General features: G+C 39.9%; 1 protein-coding gene and 1 pseudogene across 25 annotated transcripts in view; both read right to left on the bottom strand.

Moving 5' to 3' along the window:
• The window catches only part of NRXN1 (neurexin 1), a 1,121,405-nt gene that overhangs the window by 73,065 nt on the left and 1,020,846 nt on the right, over positions 1-27,494 (bottom strand). The window lies entirely within an intron of this gene.
• Positions 17,817-26,012, bottom strand: LOC137205760 (cell cycle regulator of non-homologous end joining pseudogene; annotated as a pseudogene).

Genomic DNA, 27,494 nt, shown 5'->3' with positions numbered 1-27,494 from the left:
AAAGTAGAGGTAAGTGTTATGGAATTTCAGAGGAGGAAGAAATTACTTCTTACAAGGGGGGATCAGGGAGGAATTTTAGAAGTAGATATAACTTCCTTTGCTTGGAAAAAATGGGAAGTGTTTGGACATGTACAGAAAGTGAAAGGATATTTTCCTGTAAGCAAGAACAGCATGAGTAAAGACATGGAGAAAGAAAGCATGGTGGACCAATAAATCGTTCTCTTCACCTGAACTGAGGGGAAGATTAAGTGGAAAGACAGACTGGGGATTTATAGTAAATGGTAAACTAAACAATGGCCACCTAAAGATGCCCACTTCTTAATCCCTGGAATTTGTAAATATGTTACATTACTTGGCAAAAAAGACTTTGCAGATGTGATTAAATTAAGAATCTTGAGTTGAAGAGATTATCCTGGATTATTTGGGTGGGCTCAAGGTAATCATAAATGTCTTAATAAGTGAAAGAAGGACAGTCGAGGTCAGAGGTGATGTGATGAGGAAAGCAGAGGTCAGAGTGATGCAAAGAAGGGGCTGTGAAACAAGGAATGCAGGTAGCTTCCAGAAACTGCAGAAAGCAAGGCAACAGCTTCTCTGCTAGAGCCTCCAGAAGGAAATGCAGCCTCACCAACCCATTTTAGACATCTCACTTCTAGAACGGTAAGATAATAAATCTGTGTTGTCTTAAGCCACCATGTGGTAATTTGTTACAGCAGCAACAGGAAACTAATACAGAATGGAATACTTTGAATATACTATGTCATAGTATCAATGATGACTCATGGTGGTCCTGCAACTTTTACTCACTCTTTGATTACGACACTTACGTTGTATTTTTATTTTTTTAAATATATATTTACCTGTCTATCTTGCTTGCGTTACCAAGAGGATAAAAGTGTTTTAACAAAATAGAGAAAACCCATAAAGAGAAAAAGATTTGAGAGCAAGATGCTGAATTCTTTTATGAACACAGTACATTTGAAATGTCAGTGGGTCAACATGGTGGGTGGACAGTTAGAAATGGAAATTCATGCCTTCTACTTAGAGATGAAGGTGCATAACTCTCAGAAGCAATTACTAAAATTTATTATTATAGCTCATAAAACAGACTCGCTGACGTGTGGCTGTTGACCATTGAGAAAATTTAAGTGGTATGTATTCATAAGAAGGGAATTATTTAATCAGGATATTTTGAAATAGGTTGTTGGAAGAAGTGATTTTATAGTATTATTAGCTAAAATGCCATCATTTAACTAGCTTGTGATTGTGTATAAGCAAAGCATAAGGCAACCGACTATAGATGAATTCACAGATGGAGAAAAAGACCTTCTAAAGAGAAGTACCTCACCCATAAGTTGCCTGATTTCTAAAATATCTTTAACAGGACATTAATTCCTCAGCTACACAAATATTTCTGAGTACCTACTAGTGCAAGGCGGGGCTCTTTATTCATCTTTTACCTAACACAGTCTTTGCTTTTGAAAAGCTTATTATTCCCTTTTAACATAAAGCTCTATGCTTCCCCAAAGTACCACATAATTAGACAGAATTGCCCCAAATTACTTTTATTCCCAAGGGTATATAATTTTCAAGTCTCTCAAAAGTGTACATGGCCCATCCTTATTTTGCAGTCTGTTCCTAGGGTTCATCTCTGTAGACTGGGGAGAGCCTGAGGACACTGTGTGCCTGGGAATCTTAGGAAGCTGGGTCATGGGCTTGCAGAGGAAATGTCACTTAGGGAGGGAAAACAGGTAAAGGAAGCTTAAAGTAAGGACAGTGAAAACAACCTTTGCCTATTTCAAATCTTGGGTTGGCCCAAATTACCACCACTTCAGGGATTTTATAAAATGCTGCTGCATTGCTTTTGCAAAAAAGACCGCCTGGTCAGCAGAGTGGGATGACCTCTATAAACAGAAATGCTGTGATGTTTAGCCATCAAGCAGAAATTTCAGGGGCAACAGGACACTGCAGTCTGCATGCTTCTGCCCAAAGTGCAAACCACACAGGTCAAGCAAATAAGTAAAAGCAGGGAAGGACTAAAACCTTTAGCTGCCCTGAACTCTGAAAAGATGATGGTATGTCCCTCCCCAAGCCAGGGTCCAATACAACTCCAGAAAACTATATTCACATGCTATTTTATAAATGGTGGCTCTGAGTTTAACCAAATATTTTATGATCAGTGACCCCGACACTGTGTAAAAGGAGGAAGAACTTTACCACACGCAATTTTTATATAAACACACCCACGTTTTTTAAATTGTAAAATATGTGTAATGGATTCTCTGCAAATCATTGCCCACAATGTGTACTGGGTTGCTTTTTTTTTGCAATACCAAACTTTTTTCCCCAAAAACATTTTTTGATACCCAAAGCATGGGTGAATTGAAGCATACCTCTTTAAGTAACAATTAAAAAGTAAAATGAACAAACTTGTGCTGAAAAGGCACTCCCCTGCCTTCTTAATCAAAGGGCGCTGAATGTAATTTAACCTTTTTTATAATGACATGGGTTTCACTATTATGAATAGTAATCATTCTATGGTGCTGTGACACAGTGAGACTCTTAGGGATTCTCACCTCCACATGAAGTGGCCTAGCTGCCTTTTTTTTTTTTTTTTTTCCATTTTGAGTCGGCTGTTTATAAATTTTCTTGGGCCTTTCTCATTGGCATGAGGTATACATTAGTTGGCTTTTATTTACTGCTCTCATTGTAGTCAGCCTACCTGTTGCCATCAACTCCTAACCAATAAAGCAAGGCATGCCCAATGTGCCAAAGCTCTGGGAAGCTACTCTGTGCTGGGGTATTAGACCAGTGCTTACTGAACTTTAATGTGCTACAGTTCACTCCGGGGTCTTCTTAAAATGCAGGTTCTGATTCGGTAGTTCTGAAAAAGAAACTAAAATTCTGCATTTCTAACCAGCTCCCAGGTAACACCCATGCTGCCAATCCTTGAAACACACTTTGAGCGGCCAGATGTTAGACGATCATGTCATTTTAGAATTATGTCTAAACGAAAGGTAAACTAGTTCGGAGGGAGGGATTAAAGACTACTCTCCTACAAATAAGTCCTAACAATTTAGAATATGGACATTAAATTTAATATCTCCAAAATGACTTCCCTTATCAATATGCCCATCCCCTGACCTGACCATACAAACCACATCTCTCTTCTTTACACTGGCATAGAACTTAATTTCTGCCTCTCTGTGGAACATATGTCTTTACAAATTGCTGTTATTTAGACAGGTCAGGTACTAAACGGGAAGAAGAACCAAGTCTTATGTATCTGTGTATTCCTTAATACTATGCTTTGCTCAAAAAATGATTTTTGAATAAATGTAAAGATTGGAGAATTAAAAACTATAAGGTAGTTTCCATATAATATCAGATTCTTTATTGTGTGATAAATAATGAGGAAATGAATCAGGAAGTAATACTTCCTATACTAGATAAGGACTCAGATAATTGATCAGGAAGTGAAGCAATACCATAATCAAATATATCCATGTCAAGTTCTAATAAACTGCTAAGAAAGTAAAGTTTGGGCTCAGAGTTCCTGCCTCCGTGTGCTATACACAGCCCTTCCTAGTTTCCCTACCCCCACACACATACCTAATAGAACACACAGGCACACACACACACAGGCACAAATTTGAACATATACTATCTACACATTCTTTAACTTCCAAAACCTCCTCTGGAGAAAGAGTCTGAGATTAATTTACACTAAAATGTAAATGACTGACTATGGCTTAAAGAGCTATTTCTTACCTCCACCCTAAGGCGAGTTTGAATTTTTAACAGAAATCCAACTCTATATGTAATGGAATGAAGCCATGAAAGAAGACTTTTTGGCTTTTAATGACAAAGCAAGTGACAGATTTAAATAGAGGCCCTCTGAGTACCTCTACATCATGTTATGCTAGCAGTGAACTTCTCCTGAATAATTGCTAACAGCTTTCCTGTACCTGGGCTGTAAGCTTTCTCCATAGTGATAAGCTGCTTCTAGCCTGATATGAGGAACCAATGTGCACAGAAAATCCCCACTAAAAGTACAAGCTACAGAACCGGTCGGGGCTAAAGCAGGACAAACACAAAAATCAATTTGGCAGCTCCTTTGAATCTATACTGTGCTTCTTTCCAAGGGAAGACGGGATTTATAATCTAGTTGGGAAAGAATAAAACAAAGTCTCAGTCTCCATTAAACATCTGTGTAATGAAAATTGTCTAACTAGAGATGACTCAAATATCTAAGTAATAGTATCAATGAAAGCAAACATCATGCTAGCTTTTGACGCAATACCATTTTACTAATTTAATCTAGCAAACTGCTACTTACTCCACAGCTTTAATTAAATCAGTGTCTACCTCTGTGGAATTCTGAATGGAATCAATGACAGGTGTTCAGGAGGAAAGGTAAGGGATAAAATAAGGCAGTCAGCATCATTTAGAGAGATTTCTATGAAGCCACTCTGTACCACCATATTCCTAAATAACAGAGGATAAGAAAATAGCTCTAGATGACATTCTACAGTCTAGAAGCATTTCTCCCAATCACAGGATATCAATGTGATGAAAGGCACACTTAGCAGGGAAGGATCTGCCTTTCCTGACCCTACAGACTGTTCACTGTAAAAATGACTGGAAATCAGCTCAGAAGTCTGAGCACAACATGGGCGAGGAAGACATTCTGGAGTTACAGACGAGCTCTGGCAGAATGTGTGAGAGACAGCCACAGAATGAAGTTCCCACATTTGCTTTCTTGGTCAACCAGGAGTTGTTCAATAGTGAAAGTCAGACAACAGAAGCTCGATTTCAGATAAGATAAAAAAAGGTATAAAATTTTTATTTTCTTCCCACAACAAAACAAATCCAACAAGTCAGCACATTTTGCTGAAAGAGAAGATGTACAAGCCTGGCAGTGCCTTATAAATCGCAGACCACAGTTACGGTAAGCGGGGCTTCCGACTCGAAGAGAACTGGTTTTGAGCCCCAGCCCCAGAAATCATGGCTATTTAATGTCTCTAATTTCAGGATCCTCATCACAAAACATGGATCATAATATCTACCTCCCAGAGAGGTTATAGGATAAATGAAATAATATTTATGGGTTGTTTAGCAAAATGACCACTCAATAAATAGTATGTATTACTACTTCCATGGAAAGCAATCATATTCAAGTTTAAATTTTATGGTCTCTTTCAGCTTGTCAAAATTAAAGGGGATAAATAAGATGCGTATTAAATCTGTGCAATCACTGGAGGCTGAAATGAATTAAAATCCGTAAAGCACTTAGAGGGTGCTATCAAAGAGTTAGCTATCATCACAGAGCGATGCATAATGTGTGAAGAAGACGGAGGGGGGACCTTCAAGATGGCAGAAGAATAAGACGTGGAGATCACCTTCCTCCCCACAAATACATCAGAAGTACATCTACATGTGGAACAGCTCCTACAGAACACCTACTGAACTCTGGCAGAAGACCTCAGACCTCCCAAAAGGCGAGAAACTCCCCATGTACCTGGGTAGGGCAAAAGACAAAAGGAAAAACAGAGACAAAAGAACAGGGATGGGACCTGTACCTCTGGGAGGGAGCTGTGAAGGAGGAAAAGTTTCCACACACTAGGAAGCCCCTTCACTGGTGGAGATGGGGGGTGGGCGGGAGGAGGGGGAAGCTTCAGAGCCACGGAGGAGAGCACAGCAACAAGGGTGCAGAGAGCAAAGTGGAGAGATTCCCGCACAGAGGACTGGTGCCAACCAGCACTCACCAGCTTGAGAGGCTTGTCTGCTCACCTGCCAGGGCGGGCGGGGGCTGGGAGCTGAGGCTCGGGCCATTGGATGAAGTCAGATCCCAGGGAGAGGACTGCGGTTGGCTGCGTGAACACAGCCTGAAGGGGGTTAGTGTACCACAGTTAGCCAGGAGGGAGTCTGGGAAAAAGTATGGACCTGTCTCAGAGGCAAGAGACCACTGTTTTGGGGTGCACGTGGAGAGAGGATTCCTTCCCTGTCTGCCCAGAGAAGGCAGAGCACCGCCTAAAAGAGCTCCAGAGATGGGCGTGAGCCGTGGTTATCAGCTTGGACACCAGAGACGGGCATGAAACGCTAACGCTGCTGCTGCAGCCACCAAGAAGCCTGTGTGCAAACACAGGTCACCATCCACATCTCCCCTCCCGGGAGCCTTTGCAGCCCGCCACTGCCAGGGTCGCGTGATCCAGGGACAACTTCCCCGGGAGAAAACGCGGCACGCCTCAGGCTGTTGCAAAGGCATTCTGGCCTCTGCCATCACAGGCTCATCCGGCGTTCCAATTATAACTACTGTACCCCTCCCTCCCTCTGGCATGAGTGAGCCAGAGCCCCCTAATCAGTGCTGCTTTAAACCCATCTGGTCTGGGTGGAACAGAAGCCTGAGGGTAACCTACCCACAGAGGTGGGGCAACACCAAAGCTGAACCCCAGGAGCTGTGCGAACAAAGAAGAGAAAGGGAAATATCTCCCAGCAGCCTTAGGAGCAGAGGATTAAATCCCCACAATCAACTTGAGATACCCAGCATCTGTGGAATACCTGAAAAGACAATGAATCAACCAAAATTGAGGGGGTGGAATTTGGGAGCAACTGTAGACTTGGGGTTTACTGTCTGCGATTGACTTGTTTCTGATTTTTATGTTTACCTTAGAATAGCTTTTAGCGCTTGTAATCATTGGTAGATTTCTTTATTGGTTTGGTTGCTCTCTTTTTTTTAATTACTATTTAGTTTTAATAATTTTTTTAATTTTTAAATTTTAATTATTTAATTTTAATTATTTTCCTTCTTTATTTCTCCCTTTTCTTCTGAAGCGTGTGGCTGACAGGGTCTTGGTGCTCTAGCCGGGTGTCAGGCCTGAGCCGCTGAGGGGGGAGAGCCAAGTTCAGGACACTGGACCACCAGAGACCTCCAGGCCCCACATAATATAATCGGCGAGAGCTCTCCCAAAGATCTCCATCTCAACGCTAAGATCCAGCTCCACCCAACGGACAGCAAGCTCCAGGGATAGATGCCCCATGCCAAACAACTAGCAAGACAGGAACAAAACCCCACCCATTAGCAGCGACGCTGCCTAAAATCATACTAAATTCAAAGACACTCCAAAACAAACCACTGGATGCAGCCCTGCCCACCAGAAAGATAAGATCCAGCCCCACCCAGCAGAACACAGGCACCAGTCCGTCCACCAGGAAGCCTACACAACCCACTGAACCAACCATACCCACTGTGGGCAGACACCAAAAACAACGGGAACTACGAACCTGCAGCCTGCAAAAAGGAGACCCCAAACACAGTAAGTTAAGCAAAATGAGAAGACAGAGAAATATGCAGCACATTAAGGAGCAAGGAGCAAAAACCCACCAGAACAAACAAATGAAGAGGAAATAGGCAGTCTACCTGAAAAACAATTCAGAGTTATGATAGTAAAGATATCCAAAACCTTGGAAGTAGAATGGAGAAAATACAAGAAACGTTTAACAAGGACCTAGAAGAACTAAAGAGCAAACAATGATGAACAATGCAATAAATGAAATTAAAAATTCTCTAGAAGGAATCAATAGCAGAATAACTGAGGCAGAAGAACGGAAAAGTGACCTGGAAGATCAAATAGTGGCAATAATTCCTGCAGAGTAGAATAAAGAAAAAAAGAATGAAAAGAATTGAGGACAGTCTCAGAGACTTCTGGGGAAACATTAAACGCACCAACTTTCGAATTATACGGGTCCCAGAAGAAGAGAAAAAGAAAGGTTCTGAGAAAATATTTGAAGAGATTATAGTGGAAAACTTCCCTAATAAGGGAAAGGAAATAGTTAATCAAGTCCAGGAAGTGCAGACAGTCCCATACAAGATAAATCCAAGGAGAAACATGCCAAGACACATAGTAATCAAACTATCAAAAATTAAATACAAAGAAAAAATATTAAAAGCAGCAAGGGAAAAACAACAAATAACATACAAGGGAATCCCCATAAGGTTAACAGCAGATCTTTCAGCAGAAACTCTGCAAGCCAAGAAGAGAGTGGCAGGACATATTTAAAGTGATGAATGGGAAAAACCTACAACCAAGATTACTCTACCCAGCAAGGATCTCATTCAGATTCGACGGAGAAATTAAAACCTTAACAGACAAGCAAAAGCTAAGAGAATTCAGCACCACCAAACCAGCTTTACAACAAATGCTAAAGGAACTTCTCAAGGCAGGAAACACAGGAGAAGTAAAAGACCTACGATATCAAACCCAAAACAATTAAGAGAATGGTAACAGGACCATACATATCGATAATTACCTTAAATGTAAATGGATTAAATGCTACAACCAAAAGACACAGACTGGCTGAATGGATACAAAAACAAGACCCGTATATATGCTGTCTACAAGAGACCCACTTCAGTCCTAGGGATACATACAGACTGAAAGTGAGGGGACAGAAAAAGATATTCCATGCAAATGGAAATCAAAACAATGCGGGAGTAGCAATTCTTATATCAGACAAAATAGACTTTAAAATAAAGACTATTATAATAGGCAAAAAAGGTCACTACATAATGATCAAAGGATCAATCCAAGAAGAAGATATATAACAATTGTAAATATTTATGCACCCAACATAGGAGCACTTCAATAAATAAGGCAAATGCTAACAGCCATAAAAGGGGAAATCGAGAGTAGCACAATCATAGTAGGGGAATTTAACACCTCACTTTCACCAATAGATCATCCAAAATGAAAATAAATAAGGAAACACAGCTTCAAATGACACATTAAACAAGATGGACTTAATTGATATTTATAGGACATTCCATCCGAAAACAACAGAATACACTTTCTTCTCAAGTGCTCATGAAATATTCTCCAGGATAAATCATATCTTGGGTCAAAAATCAAACCTTGGTAAATTTAAGAAAATTGAACTCGTATCAAGTATCTTTTCTGACCACAATGCTATGAGACTAGATATGAATTACAGGAAACAGGCTGTAAAAAACACAAATACATGGAGGTTAAACAATACGCTATGAAATAACCAAGAGATCACTGAAGAATTCAAAGAGGAAACAAAAATTACCTAGAAACAAATGACAATGAAAACAAGATGACCCAAAACCTATGGGATGCAGCAAAAGCAGTTCTAAGAGGGAAGTTTATAGCAATACAATCCTAACTCAAGAAACAAGAAACATCTCAAATAAACAATCTAACCTTACACCTAAAGCAATTAGAGAAAGAAGAACAAAAAAACCCCAAAGGTAGCACAAAGAAAGAAAGAAATAAACATCAGATCAGAAATAAATGAAAAAGAAATGAAGGAAACAATAGCAAAGATTAATAAATCTAAAAGCTGGTTCTTTGAGAAGATAAACAAAATTGATAAATCATTAGCCAGGCTCATCAAGAAAAAAAGGGAGAAGACTCAAGTCAACAGGATTAAAAATGAAAAAAGGCAAAGTATCAACTGATACTGAAGAAATACAAAGGATCATGAGAGATTACTACAAGCAACTATATGCCAATAAAATGGACAACCTGGAAGAAATGGACAACTTCTTAGAAAAGCACAACCTTCTGAGACTGAACCAGGAAGAAACAGAAAATATAAACAGACCTATCGCAAGCACTGAAATTGAAACTGATTAAAAATCTTCCAACAAATAAAAGCCCAGGACAAGATGGCTTCACAGGTGAATTCTAACAGACATTTAAAGAAGAGCTAACACCTATCCTTCTCAAACTCTTCCAAAATACAGAAGAGGGAGGAACACTCTGAAACTCATTCTACGAGGCCACCATCACCCTGACACCAAAACCAGACAAAGATGTCACACAAAAAAGAAAACTATAGGCCAATATCACGGATGAATATAGATGCAACAATCCTCAACAAAATACTAGCAAACAGAATCCAAAACACATTAAAAGGATCATACACCATGATCAAGTGGGGTTTATTCCAGGGATGCAAGAATTCTTCAATATACAGAAATCAATCAATCTGATACACCATATTAACAAACTGAAGGAGAAAAACCAAATGATCATCTCAATAGATGCAGGAAAAGCTTTCGACAAAGTTCACCACCAATTTACAATAAAAACCCTCCAGAAAGTAGGTATAGAGGGAACTTATCTCAACATAATAAAGGCCATATATGACAAACCCAAAGCCAACATCGTTCTCAATGGTGAAAAACTGAAACCATTTCCTCTAAGATCAGGAACAAGACAAGGTTGTCCACTCTCACCACTATTATTCAACATAGTTTTTGAAGTTTTAGCCCCAGCAACCAGAGAAGAAAAAGAAATAAAAGGAATCCAAATCAGAAAAGAAGAAGTAAAGCTGTCACTGTTTGCAGATGACATGATACTATACATAGAGAATCCTAAAGATGCTTCCAGAAAACTACTAGAGCTAATCAATGAAGTTGGTAAAGTAACAGGATACAAAATTAATGCACAGAAATCTCTTGCATTCCTATACACTAATGATGAAAAATCTGAAAGAGAAATTAAGGAAACATTCCCATTTACCACTGCAACAAAGAGAATAAAATACCTAGGAATAAAACTACCTAAGGAGACAAAAGACCTGTATGCAGAAAACTATAAGGCAGTGATGAAAGAAATTAAAGATACAAACAGATGGACAGATATACCATATTCTTTCATTGGAGGAATCAACATTGTGAAAATGACTATACTACCCAAAGCAATCTACAGTTCAATGCAATCCCTATCAAACTATCAATGGCATTTTCCATAGAACTAGAACAAAAAATTTCACAATTTGTATGGAAACACAAAAGACCCCGAATAGCCAAAGCAATCTTGAGAAAGAAAAACAGAGCTGGAGGAAATCAGGCTCCCTGACTTCAGACTATACTACAAAGCTACAGTAATCAAGACAGTATGGTACTGGCACAAAAACAGAAATACAGATCAACAGAACAGGATAGAAAGCCCAGAGACAAACCCATGCACATATGGTCACCTTATCTTTGACAAAGGAGGCAAGAGTATACAATGGAGAAAGACAGCCTCTTCAATAAGCGGTGCTGGGAGAAATGCACAGCTACATGTAAAAGAATGAAATTAGAACACTCCCTAACACCATACACAAAAATGAACTCAAAATGGATAAAAGACCTAAATATAAGGCCAGACACTATAAAACTCCTAGAGGAGCACCTAGGCAGTACACTCTATGTCATAAATCACAGCAAGATCCTTTTTGACCCAACTCCTAGAGAAATGGAAATAACAACAAAAATAAACAAATGGGACCTAATAAAACTTCAAAGCTTTTGCACAGCAAAGGATACCATAAGCAAGATGAAAAGACAACCCTCAGAGTGGGAGAAAATATTTTCAAATGAAGCAACTGACAACGGATTAATCGGCAAAATTTACAAGCAGCTCACGCACCTCAATATTAAAAAAAAAAAAAAAAAACCCAATTCAAAAATGGGCAGAAGACCTAAATAGACATTTCTCCAAAGAAGATAAACAGATTGCCAACAAACACATGAAAGGATGCTCAACATCACTAATCGTTACAGAAATGCAAATGAAAACTACAATGAGTTATCACCTCACACTCCTCAGAATGGCCGTCATAAAAATATCTACAAACAATAAATGCTGGAGATGGTGTGGAGAAAAGGGAACACTCTTGCACTGTTGGTGGGAATGTAAATTGATACAGCCACTGTGGAGAACAGTATGGAGGTTCCTTAAAAAACTACAAATACAACTACCATATGACCCAGCAATCCCACTACTGGGCATATACCCTGAGAAAACCGTAATTCAAAAAGAGACATGTACCACAATGTTCATTGCAGCTCTATTTACAATAGCCAGGACATGGAAGCACCCTAAGTGTCCATCGACAGATGAATGGATAAAGAAGATGTGACGCATATACAATGGAATATTACTCAACCATAAAAAGAAATGAAATTGAGTTATTTGCATTGAGGTGGATGGACCTGGATCCTGACATACAGAGTGAAGTAAGTCAGAAAGAGTAAAACAAATATCATATGCTAACATATATATATGGAATCTAAAAAAAAAAGGTTCTGAAGAATCTAGGGGCAGGACACGAATAAAGATGCAGACGTAGAGAAGGGACTTGAGGTCACAGGGAGGGGGAAAGATAAGCTGGGACGAAGTGAGAGAGTGGCATGGACATATATACACTACCAAATATAAAATAGATAGCTAGTGGGAAGCAGCCACATAGCACGGGGAGATCAGCTCAGTGCTTCGTGACCAGCTAGAGGGGTGGGATAGGGAGGGTGGGAGGGAGACGCAAGTGGGAGGGGATATGGGGATATATGTATACATATAGCTGATTCACTTTGTTATACAGCAGAAACTAACACACCATTGTAAAGCAATTATACTCCAATAAAAATGTTAGAAAAATTTATAAAATGGAGAAAAAAATAAAAATGCTATTTGAGAGAAAAAAAAAAAAAAGATGAGCTCTGCAGCCAGATTATCTGCATTCACGTTCCTATTTTACCTCTGACCAATTGTGTGCTTTGGACAAGTCACTTGAACTGTGCCTCAGTTTCTTCTTCTATAAAATGAAGACAATAATAGTCATATTCACTCATTAGATAGTGGTGAAAATTAAATAAGCTACTAGATGAAAATAAGAAATTGGCACAAACTAAGTTCTATTTAAGTACTAACGTATAATTTTTTTTTTTCCTTTTTAGTACACACATACTGTTGCAGAGAGACCTGAGAGAGATCTCTGACAATTTCTGCCTCCTGGTATCCAAGGCTTTTGGTAATCCCCTCCCCTTGAATGTAGGCAGGTCCCATGACCGGTTTCTAGCTAATATAAAACAGCAAATGTGTCACACCCCAGATTAGGTTATAAAGACTGAGTCTTAGAGGACTGGAGTCTTAGGGGACTGGCCTTGAAGAAGCAAGCTCCTATGATGTGAACTGCTTATGGAAGGATCACATGGCAGGGAACTGCAGGTGGCCTCTAGGAGCTGAGAGCCTCAGTCTTACAACCACACAGAATTGAGTTCTCGCAACTGTTTAAGCTGGGAAGATGCTGCTAAGATTCTAGAAAGGAATACAGGCAAGCCAAACACTGTGACTGCAATCTTCTGATAGCCTGAGCAGAGAGCCCAGTTAGCCATGCCTTGACTCCTGACCCACAGAAACCATGAGATAATAAATGCGTATTGTTTTAAGCCTGTAAGTTTTTCGCATTTGTTATGCATTAATAGAAAACCAATACATATACCTCCATGAAAAATTCAGAGAAAAGAATAGTAAGATGTGGAAAAGTTTAAATTTTTTCAGTGCCCTGGTATATTTTTCTGATACTTGACTGTACTAAGCATTGTGAGTCCAGTGTTAGCTCCAGGCTGGACGGATTTGGCCTGGTCAAAGACATTGCTAAGTCTGTCTCTGTTAATTACACTGAGAACGATCTAACTCTGGTCTACACTTGTCCTCCTGGCCTGACTTTAGCTTTTGGCCTTCGTGAATGGCAAGAGCATTAGGATGTCAATGATGTTCGTTTTTCTAGCTTCGGTTCCCAGTTCAGAATTTTTAGCAAAAAAGTATGAACTCAACAGCCTTTTTGAGAGTGGGAATGGGAGACCGAAACATTTGTTGTGTAATGTAAAAGTTTAGTAGGCTTTGCTGACAAAGCTTACCCTGAATAGTACTGGTTTTCTGAGGAGCTTCCATCCTCCTTCCCTCATCTGTTTGCTCCGCTTTGCCATTCCAGAGAAACAGACTGGGAGTCAAGGTATTTGTGTACTGGTTTGGGCGTGGCTTATTGCTGGTTGTAGGACTAAAGATGACACAGATGACTTAGCTTAACTCTGTGCTCTACTGACCTCAAAGGGTTGGGGTCAGGGAAGAGATGAATAATAAATGAAAATGAAGTTCCGGGGAAAAGTTACAAAGGCAGAACAAATACAAGGCAGTGATATTACAGAAAGTCTGGAAAGCTCAAAGGAATCTAGGCAAACATTAAAAAAGCCTCAAGTTCTTTATCATATCAGAAGCTATCTCATATTGCCCATTCCAAAGGAGGAGTTTGCTTATGATTTAGAGTTTAGACTGGGGGATTCACAGAATTTGAGAGCTGGAAAACAAGTTAGTTTTTCTCTTAGTCAACTCCTGTATAAGAGTAGTGGTTTTCTAAATTGTTGAGTAGGGTTCTGAGGCTCAGTGGAAGAGAGTATTCCAATTAGTTATCCATCACTGTCTGCTATGGGCACAAGAGGAGATGGTGGCAGAGGTGGCATGCAGGCTACACATCTTCTGACCCTAATTCTAGTGCAACTGTTTTAAGTTATGCCTGAGAGCACAGATGCATGGGGGAAAGATATAGCTTGTTAAGATCATGCAGCTCGTTTGCTTTCAACTTTGGAACAACATCACAAAAGGCAATTTGTACATTTCCTTACTCCTGTTAAGCATCTATATTTATAATGCCAACCATGAATTTTTGCTACTTCAGAAAGCCATCTTATTTCTTAAATTTGTGATGTCTCTATTACATTTTGCCAGTGTGAGGAAATGAGTGTCTAATCTTGTCGATGTAATATTTATTCTCAATCCCTGTAATATCCATTCATCCTTATTTGAAAGTTGATAAAATCTGTTGGCAACCTCCTTGAAGCTGCAAAGCAGTTATCCAAAACAATAATTTGCAAAATGTTCAATACAAATGGGCACATAAGCCATCCTTGAACACTGATGTGTCTTTTTGATTCACATGTTTAACTCAATTTTCCTGAAGTCTATTGTAAACTTTAAAATTGTTTATTTTTTAAAACCTTGTTTTAAAACTTACAAACCATAACATAGTGATCTTTCAGGATTACATCTGAAACAGATAATATTTCCAATAATCCCCGGGGGGCTATGGGTCAGAAATGATGAGCAGTTCCACAAGGTATTTCTAGACATAACGAAGAGTATACACTTTTATGTTATTTCAGATAGAATAGCAAGGATGGAACATTTTGGTTCCCCTTGGTTTAACGGATGCCCCCTCTCATTTAGGAATATTTCTTTTTTTTTTTTTTTTTTGCGGTACGCGGGCCTCTCACTGCTGCGGCCTCTCCCGTTGCGGAGCACAGGCTCCGGACGCGCAGGCTCAGCGGCCATGGCTCACGGGCCCAGCCGTTCCGCGGCATGTGGGATCTTCCCGGACCGGGGCACGAACCCATGTCCCCTGCACCGGCAGGCGGACTCTCAACCACTGCGCCACCAGGGAAGCCCAGAAATATTTCTTGACGAAATCTAGTTGGACAGCTAGAAATGTACAATTTAAACACAATGCAATAAGGATTGATTTGCACTATGAGAAGAAATCTAGAGGGCCAGGAACAGGCAAGGTGAATTGGATGAAGGAAGGGCAAGTAGATTATTGCTGGAGTACAAAGTTTACACTGGTGAGACTGTAGAGATAAAAGAAGATAAAGAGATAGGCAGGGGTTAGATCAGAAAGAACCTTGTAGTTCATTTTAAGGAACTCAGGCACCTTAAACCTTTGAAGCAGGGCAGTGACAGGGTCAGATAGGCATTTTACATAAACCCTTGAACCTGAGGAAAGACTTGTGTTTCATGACTCTTTCAGTTATAATAAAATATTTATTGTACTCCATAATAAGCGTCTGTCATTCTGCAATCCATTTCTTAGTCTTTCAAAACTCACAAGGACATATATTTTAAAAAAATGTGGCACTCTCTGGTGTCAATTTGTATGAGACATTTTTGGGGGAGGCGAATTATTTTTGTGTTTAGTGGTTGCTGTAGTTTTCTTGAGTCTTTTCAGTATTCCCAATTTAGGCTACTTGCCATATCAAAATTTTATGGCTCACAAAAGTGGGGTTTCCGTATTCAACCTTGAATTGCTTATTCATATTCTTCCTCTGAAAATTCACAGTTTTTCAAAGCCATCTCTTTACTCTCTCTTCCCCGCTTCCTTTGCCTCTCAAATCAACAACTTGAAGATAGATGAATTAACACACACTAGTTTGTAATAATAATGTAGGTAATTTGACACTCTGAATTATAGTCCGGGCAGAAAATATTAGGTACATTCTGTCTCCCAAACATCATCACAGATTATTCATATTCATTTCTTACTATATGCATCTAAAGTGCAAATTAAAATAATTTGGAATTCTGCAGGAAAGACAGAGGGAGGTAAAAGCTTATTGCCCATCTCATTGCTAAAGCGCTGGAAACATTTTCAGCATTCCACAGATCCACAGCTTGAAAAGCTCATTGTTTAAACATGGCATCATGACGGCAACACAGTGTAGAAAACAGTGGGGCAGGCTGTCGCCCTGCAGCCAGTAATAATCCACAGTAACCAAAGGAATGATAAATGCTTCATAAAACTATCTTTTTTCTTAGTTCATTATTGAATATTTTAAATTTATTTAGTATTCCTGCTGCAAAGAATACAATAAAGGAATTATCAATCAATAGATCATGTTCTTATCAAGTGCCAGACAAAATAATCCTCATAATGGAACTACCCACTGTGAAAAGATAGTAGGAAACTGGCCGGAAGGAACCACAATGTTAATATAACCGAATGCTATGCAGAACAAAAATATGATATACTGTGGGGAGCAGAAAAGGCGATTATCTTTAAAGAAGAGATAGACTTTTATACAAGTGTTAGATTTTGATTCCTAATACTTGAGAGGATGCAAACATGCTTCACCTCTGAAATGGCTCTAAATTTTTTCCCCCTTTTTACCAGCCCACTGCTTTTCTTCAGGCCATGAACAGCACTGTCTACCTGGATAATTGTGAGAATCTACTCACTGGTATCCAACGGCTTCAGATTTCATACTGTTGAATCGACCATCCACTCTTCACCAGTATTATCTTTCAAAAACGCAAACAATTTCACGTTACTGCTAAAAACAAAACAAGCAACAACAACAACAAAACCACACTCTTCCAGAGCATCCCATTACCCAGAGAATTATAGTCTAACCTCTTTTGTGGCATAGCCAGTATTCTCTAAACATCTACTCTAAATGACTCCCATCCTCGTCTTCTGCTATTCCCTGCATTCTAATCACCCTGTGTCTGCACCAAATTCTCTAAAACACTGTGCATGTTCACAACTATAGACCTTTGCTCGTGCTGAAGCCCCTGCTTCGAATGCTTTTCCTCTAATTCGTTACCTGAGAAAACCTTACTGCCAAGGCTATTATTTTCATCACAGTTTGACTTGTTGGTTTTATTGGAATCTGTTTTGCACTGCAGAGAACTTCTTGAAAGTATTAGTTAACCACTAACCTTGTGCTATTGAAATAACACAATAAATACACGTTGAGCAAAGCGGAAATCATACCTTAGTTGTCTCTTTCGTCATCGATGACTAACATTGTTCTTATACGTAACGGATCTTCAATAAGTACTTAAGCCTGTGGAACTTCCTCTGTCTGCACCCTTTCACTTGAATAGCCACCCTCTTCATTCTCAACCCTCACTTTTTTTTCCCCGCCCACTGGGGAATTTTGTGTATTTTTCAGCACCTATATATTGAAAACCTGTACAGCACGTGATTGCCTCATCCTATGCCTGTCAAAAGCCACACTGAATACAGAAGCAGAAACACAGACTCTAGTGTGATGTCTTGTCCTTGGTGTCTCCTTTGGGTTCCTGTCCCACTCTTGCTTTCCGACTGTCCAGGGACCAAGGCCGAGGCCACCAAGTGGAAGAAAGGTGGCAGCTCGGGGGGAGGAGGCCTGTCTGATTGGTCAGGAGGCTTCCCAATCTGTACACTGAGCCTCAGGCTCCTAGACGGAGCCCAGCACTGTGGCACGATGTCTGGTTCAGCGCTGGACGAGCAAGGGCTCACAGACTGATTGACTGCCTCGTGATGGAAGCTATTTTTAAAATAGGCGTCCTCCTTAGGGAGGCCAAACAGTAGGAATTCCAGTGTATTTAGCAGCCGTACTTGTTTTTCTTTAAAAATTATTAAGTTGACTCTTTGGTTCCAGTAAGTTGACCACCACAACCTCATCTCCCTGGAACCAGGTAACTGAACACAACAGACTGTGGGGATCCCAGACCCTCTGAGCGAGGAGAGAGCACAGTGCAGGGAGGATCTCTAACGGGAGCTCATTCTGATTCCTCACTTCCCAAGGTGAATCTGCGCAGCCCAGAGAGGCGCAAAGCTGGGAGCAGAAGCCGTGACAGTCTGAGGGCAGCGTTCAGGCCAAGAGTGAAACCCAGCTTCCTTCAGCCACTCTGGGCAGAAAGTCCTGGAAGTTTGTCCCTTAGCTGAAAAATCTCTCTGACGGATTTGAGCGCATCCTGGTCCTCCCCGAGGCCTCTGCTGCAGGCCGCGTCAGAAGCCGCAGGCCCCGGAGGAGGGCCGTCTTCCCCACAGTCCTCGTCCTCGCTGTCCTCGCTGTCCCCACTTCTGCTCCGGGCGGGCCTCGGGGACGGTGGCGCTGAGCTGGCTGGGGAGTTCTCTGGCTTATCAGCGCCTGCCAGAGGCAGCTGTTCCAACGGCTTTTCCTGTTTTCCGCGCTCAATCAGGATCCCCAGAGCAACGTCCAGGATTTCAGCTTCATGCATGCAGTACACAGTCCTCACGGCAGGAGGTCTTGCTGCAGCCACTGGCGCCGTGGCTCTTCTCCTCCTTTTGGGGGTCTGCACCTGTACCGTCCTCTTTTCAGCCACCTGGGCTGCCATCCATGCGGGAGGCACCCTTCTTTTATTCTCAGATTCTAAGTCTTCCACCTCCCTAGTCTCTCATGAAGAGGAATCAGGGCCCAAGCTTAATGACTTCAGGACAGCAAATCCCACTCTCTCATCACACCAGGAATTACAGGTCTGTTTGTCCTGAATGGGAGTCCAGCTTTAATTCCGGCCGCGTGCCCGGCGCTCACCCAGCACGGTTTCCTGCTTCCGGGCCCGCGCCCCCTTCTTGGCTTCCGGGCCCGCGCCCCCTTCTTGGCTTCCGGGTCAGGTCCAGGAGTCTGATTCTGGGCGGTTGTAGGGAGCTCGGAGGCTGGCTGGCCGGGCCCCGCCCCGTGCTCACTGTGGCCACACCCGCCCCCTCCTCAACCCTCTTTCAATCAGTGGACAAGTCCTGCTGATTCAGCAACGTCCCCCTTGCCTACACCCCATTCCCACTGCCACTACCCTAGTTCTGATTCTCATTACTTCTTTCTTGAATTACTGCAATTGTCTCTTCAGTGGTTGCTTGGCTTCCAGTCCCTCCCTTAGATCATTTTACAACCAGCTGGTTGAGTTGTTTTCCTGAAGCGCAGCTTGTAATAATTCCATTCCCTGTCTTGAAAAAAAAATCAATGGCTCTCTAATGCCTGCAGAACAAGTCTAAACCCCTTAGCAGGTTCTCTATCATCTGCCCACCATGTGCTTTCCCAGATTTTGTTATATATCTCCCTGTACACACTCCACACACCACCCTAACCCTATTCTTTGTCATTCCCTGAACCTTTGTATGAATTCTCTCCCTTGATCTCCTAGTTGCTCTTTCCCTCATCTCAACTTGTTGATATGCCCACCTTTCAAGCAATGGATAAAATGCCCTGTTCCATAATTAGGTACTTCAAGTACCTAATCTCAGACTTTTTTGCTCATAGAGCATATTCGTTGCATTACTAAAAATGTACAAATGTAATCTAGTAATCTCATTTCAATGTTATTTGTACATAAAACTCTACTCTATTTTTTAATTTTTATTTTATTTTCTTATACAGCAGGTTCTTATTAGTCATCAATTTTATACACATCAGTGTATACATGTCAATCCCAATCGCCCAATTCATCACACCTCCACCGTCACCCCCCCCACCACCACTTTCCCCCCTTGGGGTCCATACGTTTGTTCTCTACATCTGCATCTCAATTTCTGCCCTGCAAACTGGTTCATCTGTACCATTTTTCTAGGTTCCACATGTATGTGTTAACATACGATATTTGTTTTTCTCTTTCTGACTTACTTCACTCTGTATGACAGTCTCTAGATCTATCCACATCTCAACAAATGACCCAATTTCATTCCTTTTTATGGCTGAGTAATACCGCATTGTATAGATGTAACACATCTTCTTTATCCATTCATCTGTCGATGGGCATTTTAGTAGCTTCCATGACGTGGCTATTGTAAATAGTGCTGCAATGAACAATGGGGTGCATGTGTCTTTTTGAATTATGGTTTTCTCTGGGTATATGCCCAGTAGTGGGATTGCTGGACCATATGGTAATTTTATTTTTAGTTTTTTAAGGAACCTCCATACTATTCTCCATAGTGGCTCTATCAATTTACATTCCCACCAACAGTGCAACACCCTCTCCAGCATTTGTTGTTTGTAGATTTTCTGATGACGCCCATTCTAACTGGTGTGAGGTGGTACCTCATTGTAGTTTCGATTTGTATTTCTCTGATAATTAGTGATGTTGAGCAGCATTTCATGTGCCTCTTGGCCATCTGTATGTCTTCTTTGGAGTAATGTCTATTTAGGTCTTCTGCCCATTTTTGGATTGGGTTTTTTTTTTTTTTTTTTAATACTGAGCTACATGAGCTGTTTAAATATTTGGGAGGTTAATCCCTTGCCAGTGGCTTCGTATGGAAATATTTTCTCCCATTCTGAGGGTTGTCTTTTCGTCTTGTTTATGGTTTCCTTTGCTGTGCAAAAGCTTATAAGTTTAATTACGTCCCATTAGTTTATTTTTGTTTTTATTTCCATTACTCAAGGAGGTGGGTCAAAAAGATCTTGCTGTGATTTATGTCAAAGAGTGGCCTTCCTACATTTTCCTCTAAGAGTTTGATAGTGTCTGGCCTTACATTTAGGTCTTCAATCCATTTTAAGTTTATTTTTGTGTATAGTGTTAGGGAATGTTCTAATTTCATTCTTTTACATGTAGCTGTCCAGTTTTCCCAGCACCATTTATTGCAGAGACTGTCTTTTCTCCATTGTATATCCTTGCCTCCTTTGTCATAGATTAGTTGACCATAGGTGTGTGGGTTTATCTCTGGGTTTTCTATCTTGTTGCACTGATCTATGTTTCTGTTTCTGTGCCAGTACCATATTATCTTGATTACTGTAGCTTTGTAGTATAGTCTGAAGTCAGGGAGTCTGATTCCTCCAGCTCCGTTTTTTCCCCTCAAGACTGCTTTGGCTATTGGGGGTCTTTTGTGTCTCCATACAAATTTTAAGATTTTTTTGTTCTAGTTCTGTACAAAATGCTATTGGTAATTTGACAGGGATTGCATTGAATCTGTAGATTGCTTTGGGTAGTAGAGTCATTTTCACAATACTGATTCTTCCAATCCAAGAACATGGTATATCTCTCCAACGGTTGGTATCATCTTTAATTTCTTTCATCAGTGTCTTATTGTTTTCTGCATACAGGTCTTTTGTTTCCCTAGGTAGGTTTATTCCTAGGTATTTTATTCTTTTTGTTGCAATGGTAAATGGAAGTGTTTCCTTAATTTCTCTTTCAGATATTTCATCATTAGTGTATAGGAATGCAAGAGATTTCTGTGCATTAATTTTGTATCCTGCAACTTCACCAAATTCATTGATTAGCTCTAGTACTTTTCTGGTGGCACCTTTAGGATTCTCTATGTATAGTATCATGTCATATGCAAACAGTGACAGTTTTATGTCTTCTTTTCCAATTTGTTTTCCTTTTATTTCTTTTTCTTCTCTGATTGCTGTGGCTAGGATTTCCAAAACTATGTTGAATAATAGTGGCAAGAGTGGACATCCTTGTCTTGCTCGTGATTTAGAGGAAACGCTTTCAGTCTTCACCATTGAGAATGATGTTTGCTGTGGATCTGTCATATATGGCCTTTATTATGTTGAGGTAGGTTCCCTCTATGCCCACTTTCTGGAGAGTTTTTATCATAAATGCGTATATGGAGCTGGAGGAATCAGGCACCCTGACTTCAAACTACACTACAAAGCCACAGTAATCAAGACAATATGGTACTGGCACAAAAACAGAAATATAGATCAATGGAACAGGATAGAAAGTCCAGAGATAAACCCATGCATCTATGGTCACCTAATCTATGACAGAGGAGGCAAGAATATACAGTGGAAAAAAGACAGCCTTTTCAATAAGTGGTGCTGGGAAAACTGGACAGCTACATGTAAAAGAATGAAATTAGAACATTCCCTAACACCATACACAAAAATAAACTTAAAATGGATTGAAGACCTAAATGTAAGGCCAGACACTATCGAACTCTTAGAGGAAAATGTAGGAAGGACACTCTTTGACATAAATCACAGCAAGATCTTTTTTGATCCACCTCCTTGAGTAATGGAAATAAAAACAAAAATAAACTAATGGGACGTAATTAAACTTATAAGCTTTTGCACAGCAAAGGAAACCATAAACAAGATGAAAAGACAACCCTCAGAATGGGAGAAAATATTTGCAAATGAAGCCACTAACAAGGGATTAATCTCCCAAATATATAAACAGCTCATGCAACTGAATATCAAAAAAACAAACAACCCAATCAAAAAAATGGGCAGAAGATCTAAAAAGACATTTCTCCAGAGAAGACATACAGATAGCCAAGAGGCACATGAAAAGATGCTCAACATCACTAATTATCAGAGAAATGCAAATCAAAACTACAATGAAGTGTCACCTCAATGGCCATCATCAAAAAGTCTACAAACAATAAATGATGGAGAGGATGTGGAGAAAAGGGAACCCTCTTGCACTGTTAGCGGGAATGTAACTTAATACAGCCACCATGGAGAACAGTATGAAGTTTCCTTAAAAAACTAAAAATAGAACTACCGTATGACCCAGCAATCCCACTACTGAGCATGTACCCTGCGAAAACCATAGTTCAAAAAGACACATGCACCCCAATGTTCATTGCAGCAGTATTTACAATAGCCAGGACACGGAAGCAACCTAAACGTCCACTGACAGATAAATGGCTAAAGAAGATGCGGCACATATATACAATGGAATATTACTCAGCCACAAAAAGGAACAAAACTGGGTCATTTATAGAGATGTGAATGGACCTAGAGACTGTCATACAGAGTGAAGTTAGTCAGAAAGAGAAAAATAAATATTGTATATTAATGCATATATGTGGAATTTAGAAAAATGGTTCAGATGAACCTATTTGCAAAGCAGAAATAGAAACAGAGACGCAGAGAACAAACGTATGGACACCAAGGGGGTAAAGAGTGAGTGGGATGAATTGGCAGGGTGGGATTGACATATATCCATTGCTATGTATAAAATAGATAACTAATGAGAACCTGCTGTATAGCACAGGGAACTCTACTCAATGCTCTGTGGTTACCTAAACAGGAAGGAAATCCAAAAAAGAGGGGATATATGTATACATGTAGCTGATTCACTTTGCTGTATAGCCGGAAGTAACACAACATTATAAAGCAACTATACCCCAATTAAAAAAAAAATAGCATTGACCAATCACGAGGTTTTCTAAGTGACTTGGAATAGGATGACATATCTGTTAGGCAACAGTCATTGGAGGGGAAAGGTAACTTCAGGATTAGAGTTTACCTTTCTGGTCTGCTACACTTTTCCTATCTGAAACAACCAGATTACTCTACATTATCAGAGCATAATGTCACTGAGGGTGTGTGTGTTTGGTTGGGGGAGGGTGTTATCAATTTTAATTATAAAGTTTTCAAGTGATTAGAAGAGTTTCTATTTTTTTTTTCTGTAGATCTGTGTTTATTTTTGTCATTAGAGAAGTTTTTTAATATCCTGTTATTTTTTTAACACCCATATCTTTCATTTTTTGAAAATATTAAAAGAAAACAAATTGTACTGCTGATGTCTCACCATTTTAGCACATCAGAAAGAGAAGACTCTTTTACAGCTGTCTCTCCTCTGTTCAACTATGTGCTGCTGTGTAAGCCTTGACCTTAAGTCAGGTAGGGACCATCTCACTCACTCAAACCTAAACTTTAAGTCCTTGCAGAGTGTCTTTGGGTTCAGTGTTACGGCTCTTTCCCCAGTCTTCACATATCTATAGCTAGTTGGTTGATGAAGCAAACTGTCATTGGTCTAATAATACGCAAACTGTGTCCATTGGTTTATTGCCAGATGATTTTTTTCATAATAAATTAATGATATAAAACCCCTGTGCAAGCTAGCAAATCACTGTGAGTCAGAAAGCTCAACAAGGCCTTAATCAATAATCCTATGCTACTACTTTTTCCAAAAAGTTCAATTATTCACTAAGAGTTTAGCTGAAAGTCTCCTTAGATTATTGCAATATTTAAATAATATTTACGGAAATAGCCAAATATGTTCAGCTTTGGCTCTACCTCATGTGCAGACTTTTCACGAGCTCAGGAAAGTCACCATGGCCAGGAGAACTACCATAGTTCTTGATGACCTCTTGTCATTAGTGGAACTTTGGTGGCTTTGACAGAATCTCTATAGTCAGTGAGCACAGAAGGTTCACACTAAAGACACCAAATCAAGAAGAATCTCTAGGACTGGATTCAAAGAACATTAGAGATGGAGGGCATTATAGAAATCATTGAACAATCCCTCTCTCTCTTCTTTTTAAACAAGAAGACTTGTATCAAATATAGAGTTAGTTTGTAGCAAAGCTCTCTGACCCCTGGCCCTCCAGATCCCCTGCCACATCTATCTCCATATTGAACAACCTTTTTTCATACACAGATCTCAGAATCATCCAAACAGTTCCAAAAGGAAGTCAGTTTTTATTACTAACATAATGGAGAAGTCTTCAGATTGTTAATTTAAAGTCATTATCAGACTAGGCTCAAGTTCAAATTCTCCAACTCTCTCATTCAGTAAATCATACAAGAGCTAGAGTCAAGGTAACTAGAGCCTCAAAGCATAAAAAATAACTTGTTTGAAATTTATTTGCTGTGAGGAGGACACCCCACGTTTTAATGAACCTCAGAGCAGATATAAGCTGTCCTCAGTGGCTTTGGTATGAGTTGAGTTCCCTGCACATTCTTCCTTTAGAAATGCAAAAACTCTTTCAAGAATTTTATGCCTGCATGGAGAAAACTGCTATTGTGTACAATTAGCATATTTACTAAGGTTTGTCATTACTTTTGGTAATTAAAATCGTACAAAGAGAGAGACATATCCAATTCAAGAAAATTACACAGTACAGTAATACAATCATAATGGTTGCCTGACAATTATTAAAATATACCAAACTCTTTTTTACAGTAAAAGTATTCACTAGAGTAGCTTCTGAATAAGATCATTGCTGTGCTTTCTATTTAAATATGTTTTTCTGCGCAGAAAATTATAATTACATTTGCATAACTACTGTAATCAATCTAGAATTATGGCTCAATTTTTTTTTTTTTTTTTTGCGGTACACGGGCCTCTCACTGTTGTGGCCTCTCCAGTTGCGCAACACAGGCTCCAGACGTGCAGCCTCAGCGGCCACGGCTCACGGGCCTAGCCGCTCTGCGGCATGTGGGATCTTCCAGGACCGGGGCACGAACCCGTGTCCCCTGCATCAGCAGGCAGACTCTCAACCACTGCGCCACCAGGGAAGCCCAATGGCTCAAATTTTTGTTCTCCAAATCACTATTCTTTCTAAGACATCAGGAGCTCTGAGGCATAATCTGGGTTTGTGGATCATTATTCTAATTTGTAATGGGATTAAATGTATTTTTGTACCTTCTTTACATGAATCAGTCATTCTAGGGATACAGTAGGCAATACAACTACTTTGTGCAATTTGTTTATTTCTAATTGAAAAACAGGCTTTAATTTCCCAAATCGATTTTGTCCAAAACAAAAGAAAATAAACCATTAGCAAAAACAATTATTTACATTTACAAAAGGAGAACACCAAACGATATTTGGATGAAGTGGACTTCCATAGGCAAGACAAACATTCATCTGTACATTCAGGTGTCCTGTACTTACTGAGATTAGCCGGGATGGCCGAGCTAAATTCTGTCCCATCTTGGAAATACTGGCTACCATAAACCAAAGATTTCTTTTGAATGTTTCTCTTTATTCCTGTTGAATTCAACAGGCTTCCATGGGACCTGATATTACAGCTATATCTATTTTTAAAATCCAAGTCAGATCTGATGAAAATGATAAGCAGACAAAAATACCAATCTGCAACCAGCCTTCTAGAGCCATGGACCGGGAGGCTAGCTCTATGAGAACTTCCTGCTAGCTCCTTTTTCTGACCAGTCTGCTGACAGTGTCAGAATCCCACAGACCCTATCTGCATGGTTCTTGTCTCCGGAGGGCAGAGACCGAGGCGCAGTAGCAGACCAGAGCATGAGGTACTCTAAAATCCAGTTTGTCTCTGGTCCTGCTACACAGTGTTTTTGGTTACCAGGCCCAGCTACTCAAGGGAATGATGTCTCCATGGACCAGGCCAGCACACAATAAATTCTCAAAAGCACAAACAATATATATTTCCTGAGAGTCACTGTATGAAGTCACTACCGAAAGAAACCCTAAAGCCTTTCTCTAGCAAAGGATTTCAAAATCATTTCCACGTGAAAAGATGTTACACCTAACTCAATCTTTCAAACTTTTTTTATTTTGGAAGGTTAGGAGCTTTGCTGAAAATTGCACAAGGAACTGTTTTAATGACCAATTAATTCAGATTGGCAGGCACACAGGAGTAAATATGTTCAGTGAGTAACAGCAAGGGTCACATGGATACCCAAAGGATTATGTATTGACTTTGGAAGAGAAATTGAGATAAACTGAGAACAAACGTTAAGTCAGCCGTGGAATTACAGTATTACTTAAGTGTGTACTCAACTGTATGTTTATAATCACAGGTAATGCCTACCTAGGAAAAAATGGAGCCAGCAGGTAACTTGATTTGTATTTACATAATGTTATAAAAATAAATTCTTGCCTCATTACTGAGAGCCAGCCTCTATTATTGATACATTACCAGCCTCTAAAAAGCATGGGGAGCTCTAGATGTAGGCTCAGCCTTATTTGGAAGGTGTGTGAATTCAAAACAACAACAGTTTCAAGATTTCTTTCCTTTAAATAGGGTAGCAACATTTATTCAAAAGATAGAGAAATATAGTCAAAGAAGCAGGCAAAGAATCATAAGAAATTGGAGGTAGGTGGATATTTAGTATGTCCTAATTTTGTTTTTTAACTTGTTTCTATTCTAATTTTATATGCATGAAAATTTATATACATGCAGGCGCAGAATAAATGAAAGATATTCCTTCCTTCCTTAATCCTGAGATAAAGCAAACCCACATGAAGCAGAAATTACATCACTTGTGTGCTAGTTTCAATGAACGCCTGACAGTGGAGGAGATGAAGAGTGGTAGAATGGTGGAATGCTAAAGGTAAATTGAATGTGGAGCTAAGTCTTGAGCAGGAATTTAAAGAGGAGAAGCTATGTGGATAAGCTAGTAGGAGACTGATCCAGGTATGGCAGAAGTAAAGTAC

This window comes from Pseudorca crassidens, chromosome 14 (assembly GCF_039906515.1).
Source record: "Pseudorca crassidens isolate mPseCra1 chromosome 14, mPseCra1.hap1, whole genome shotgun sequence".
NCBI classification, from domain to species: Eukaryota; Metazoa; Chordata; class Mammalia; order Artiodactyla; family Delphinidae; genus Pseudorca; species Pseudorca crassidens.
This window is presented reverse-complemented; position numbering and strand designations above follow the sequence as displayed.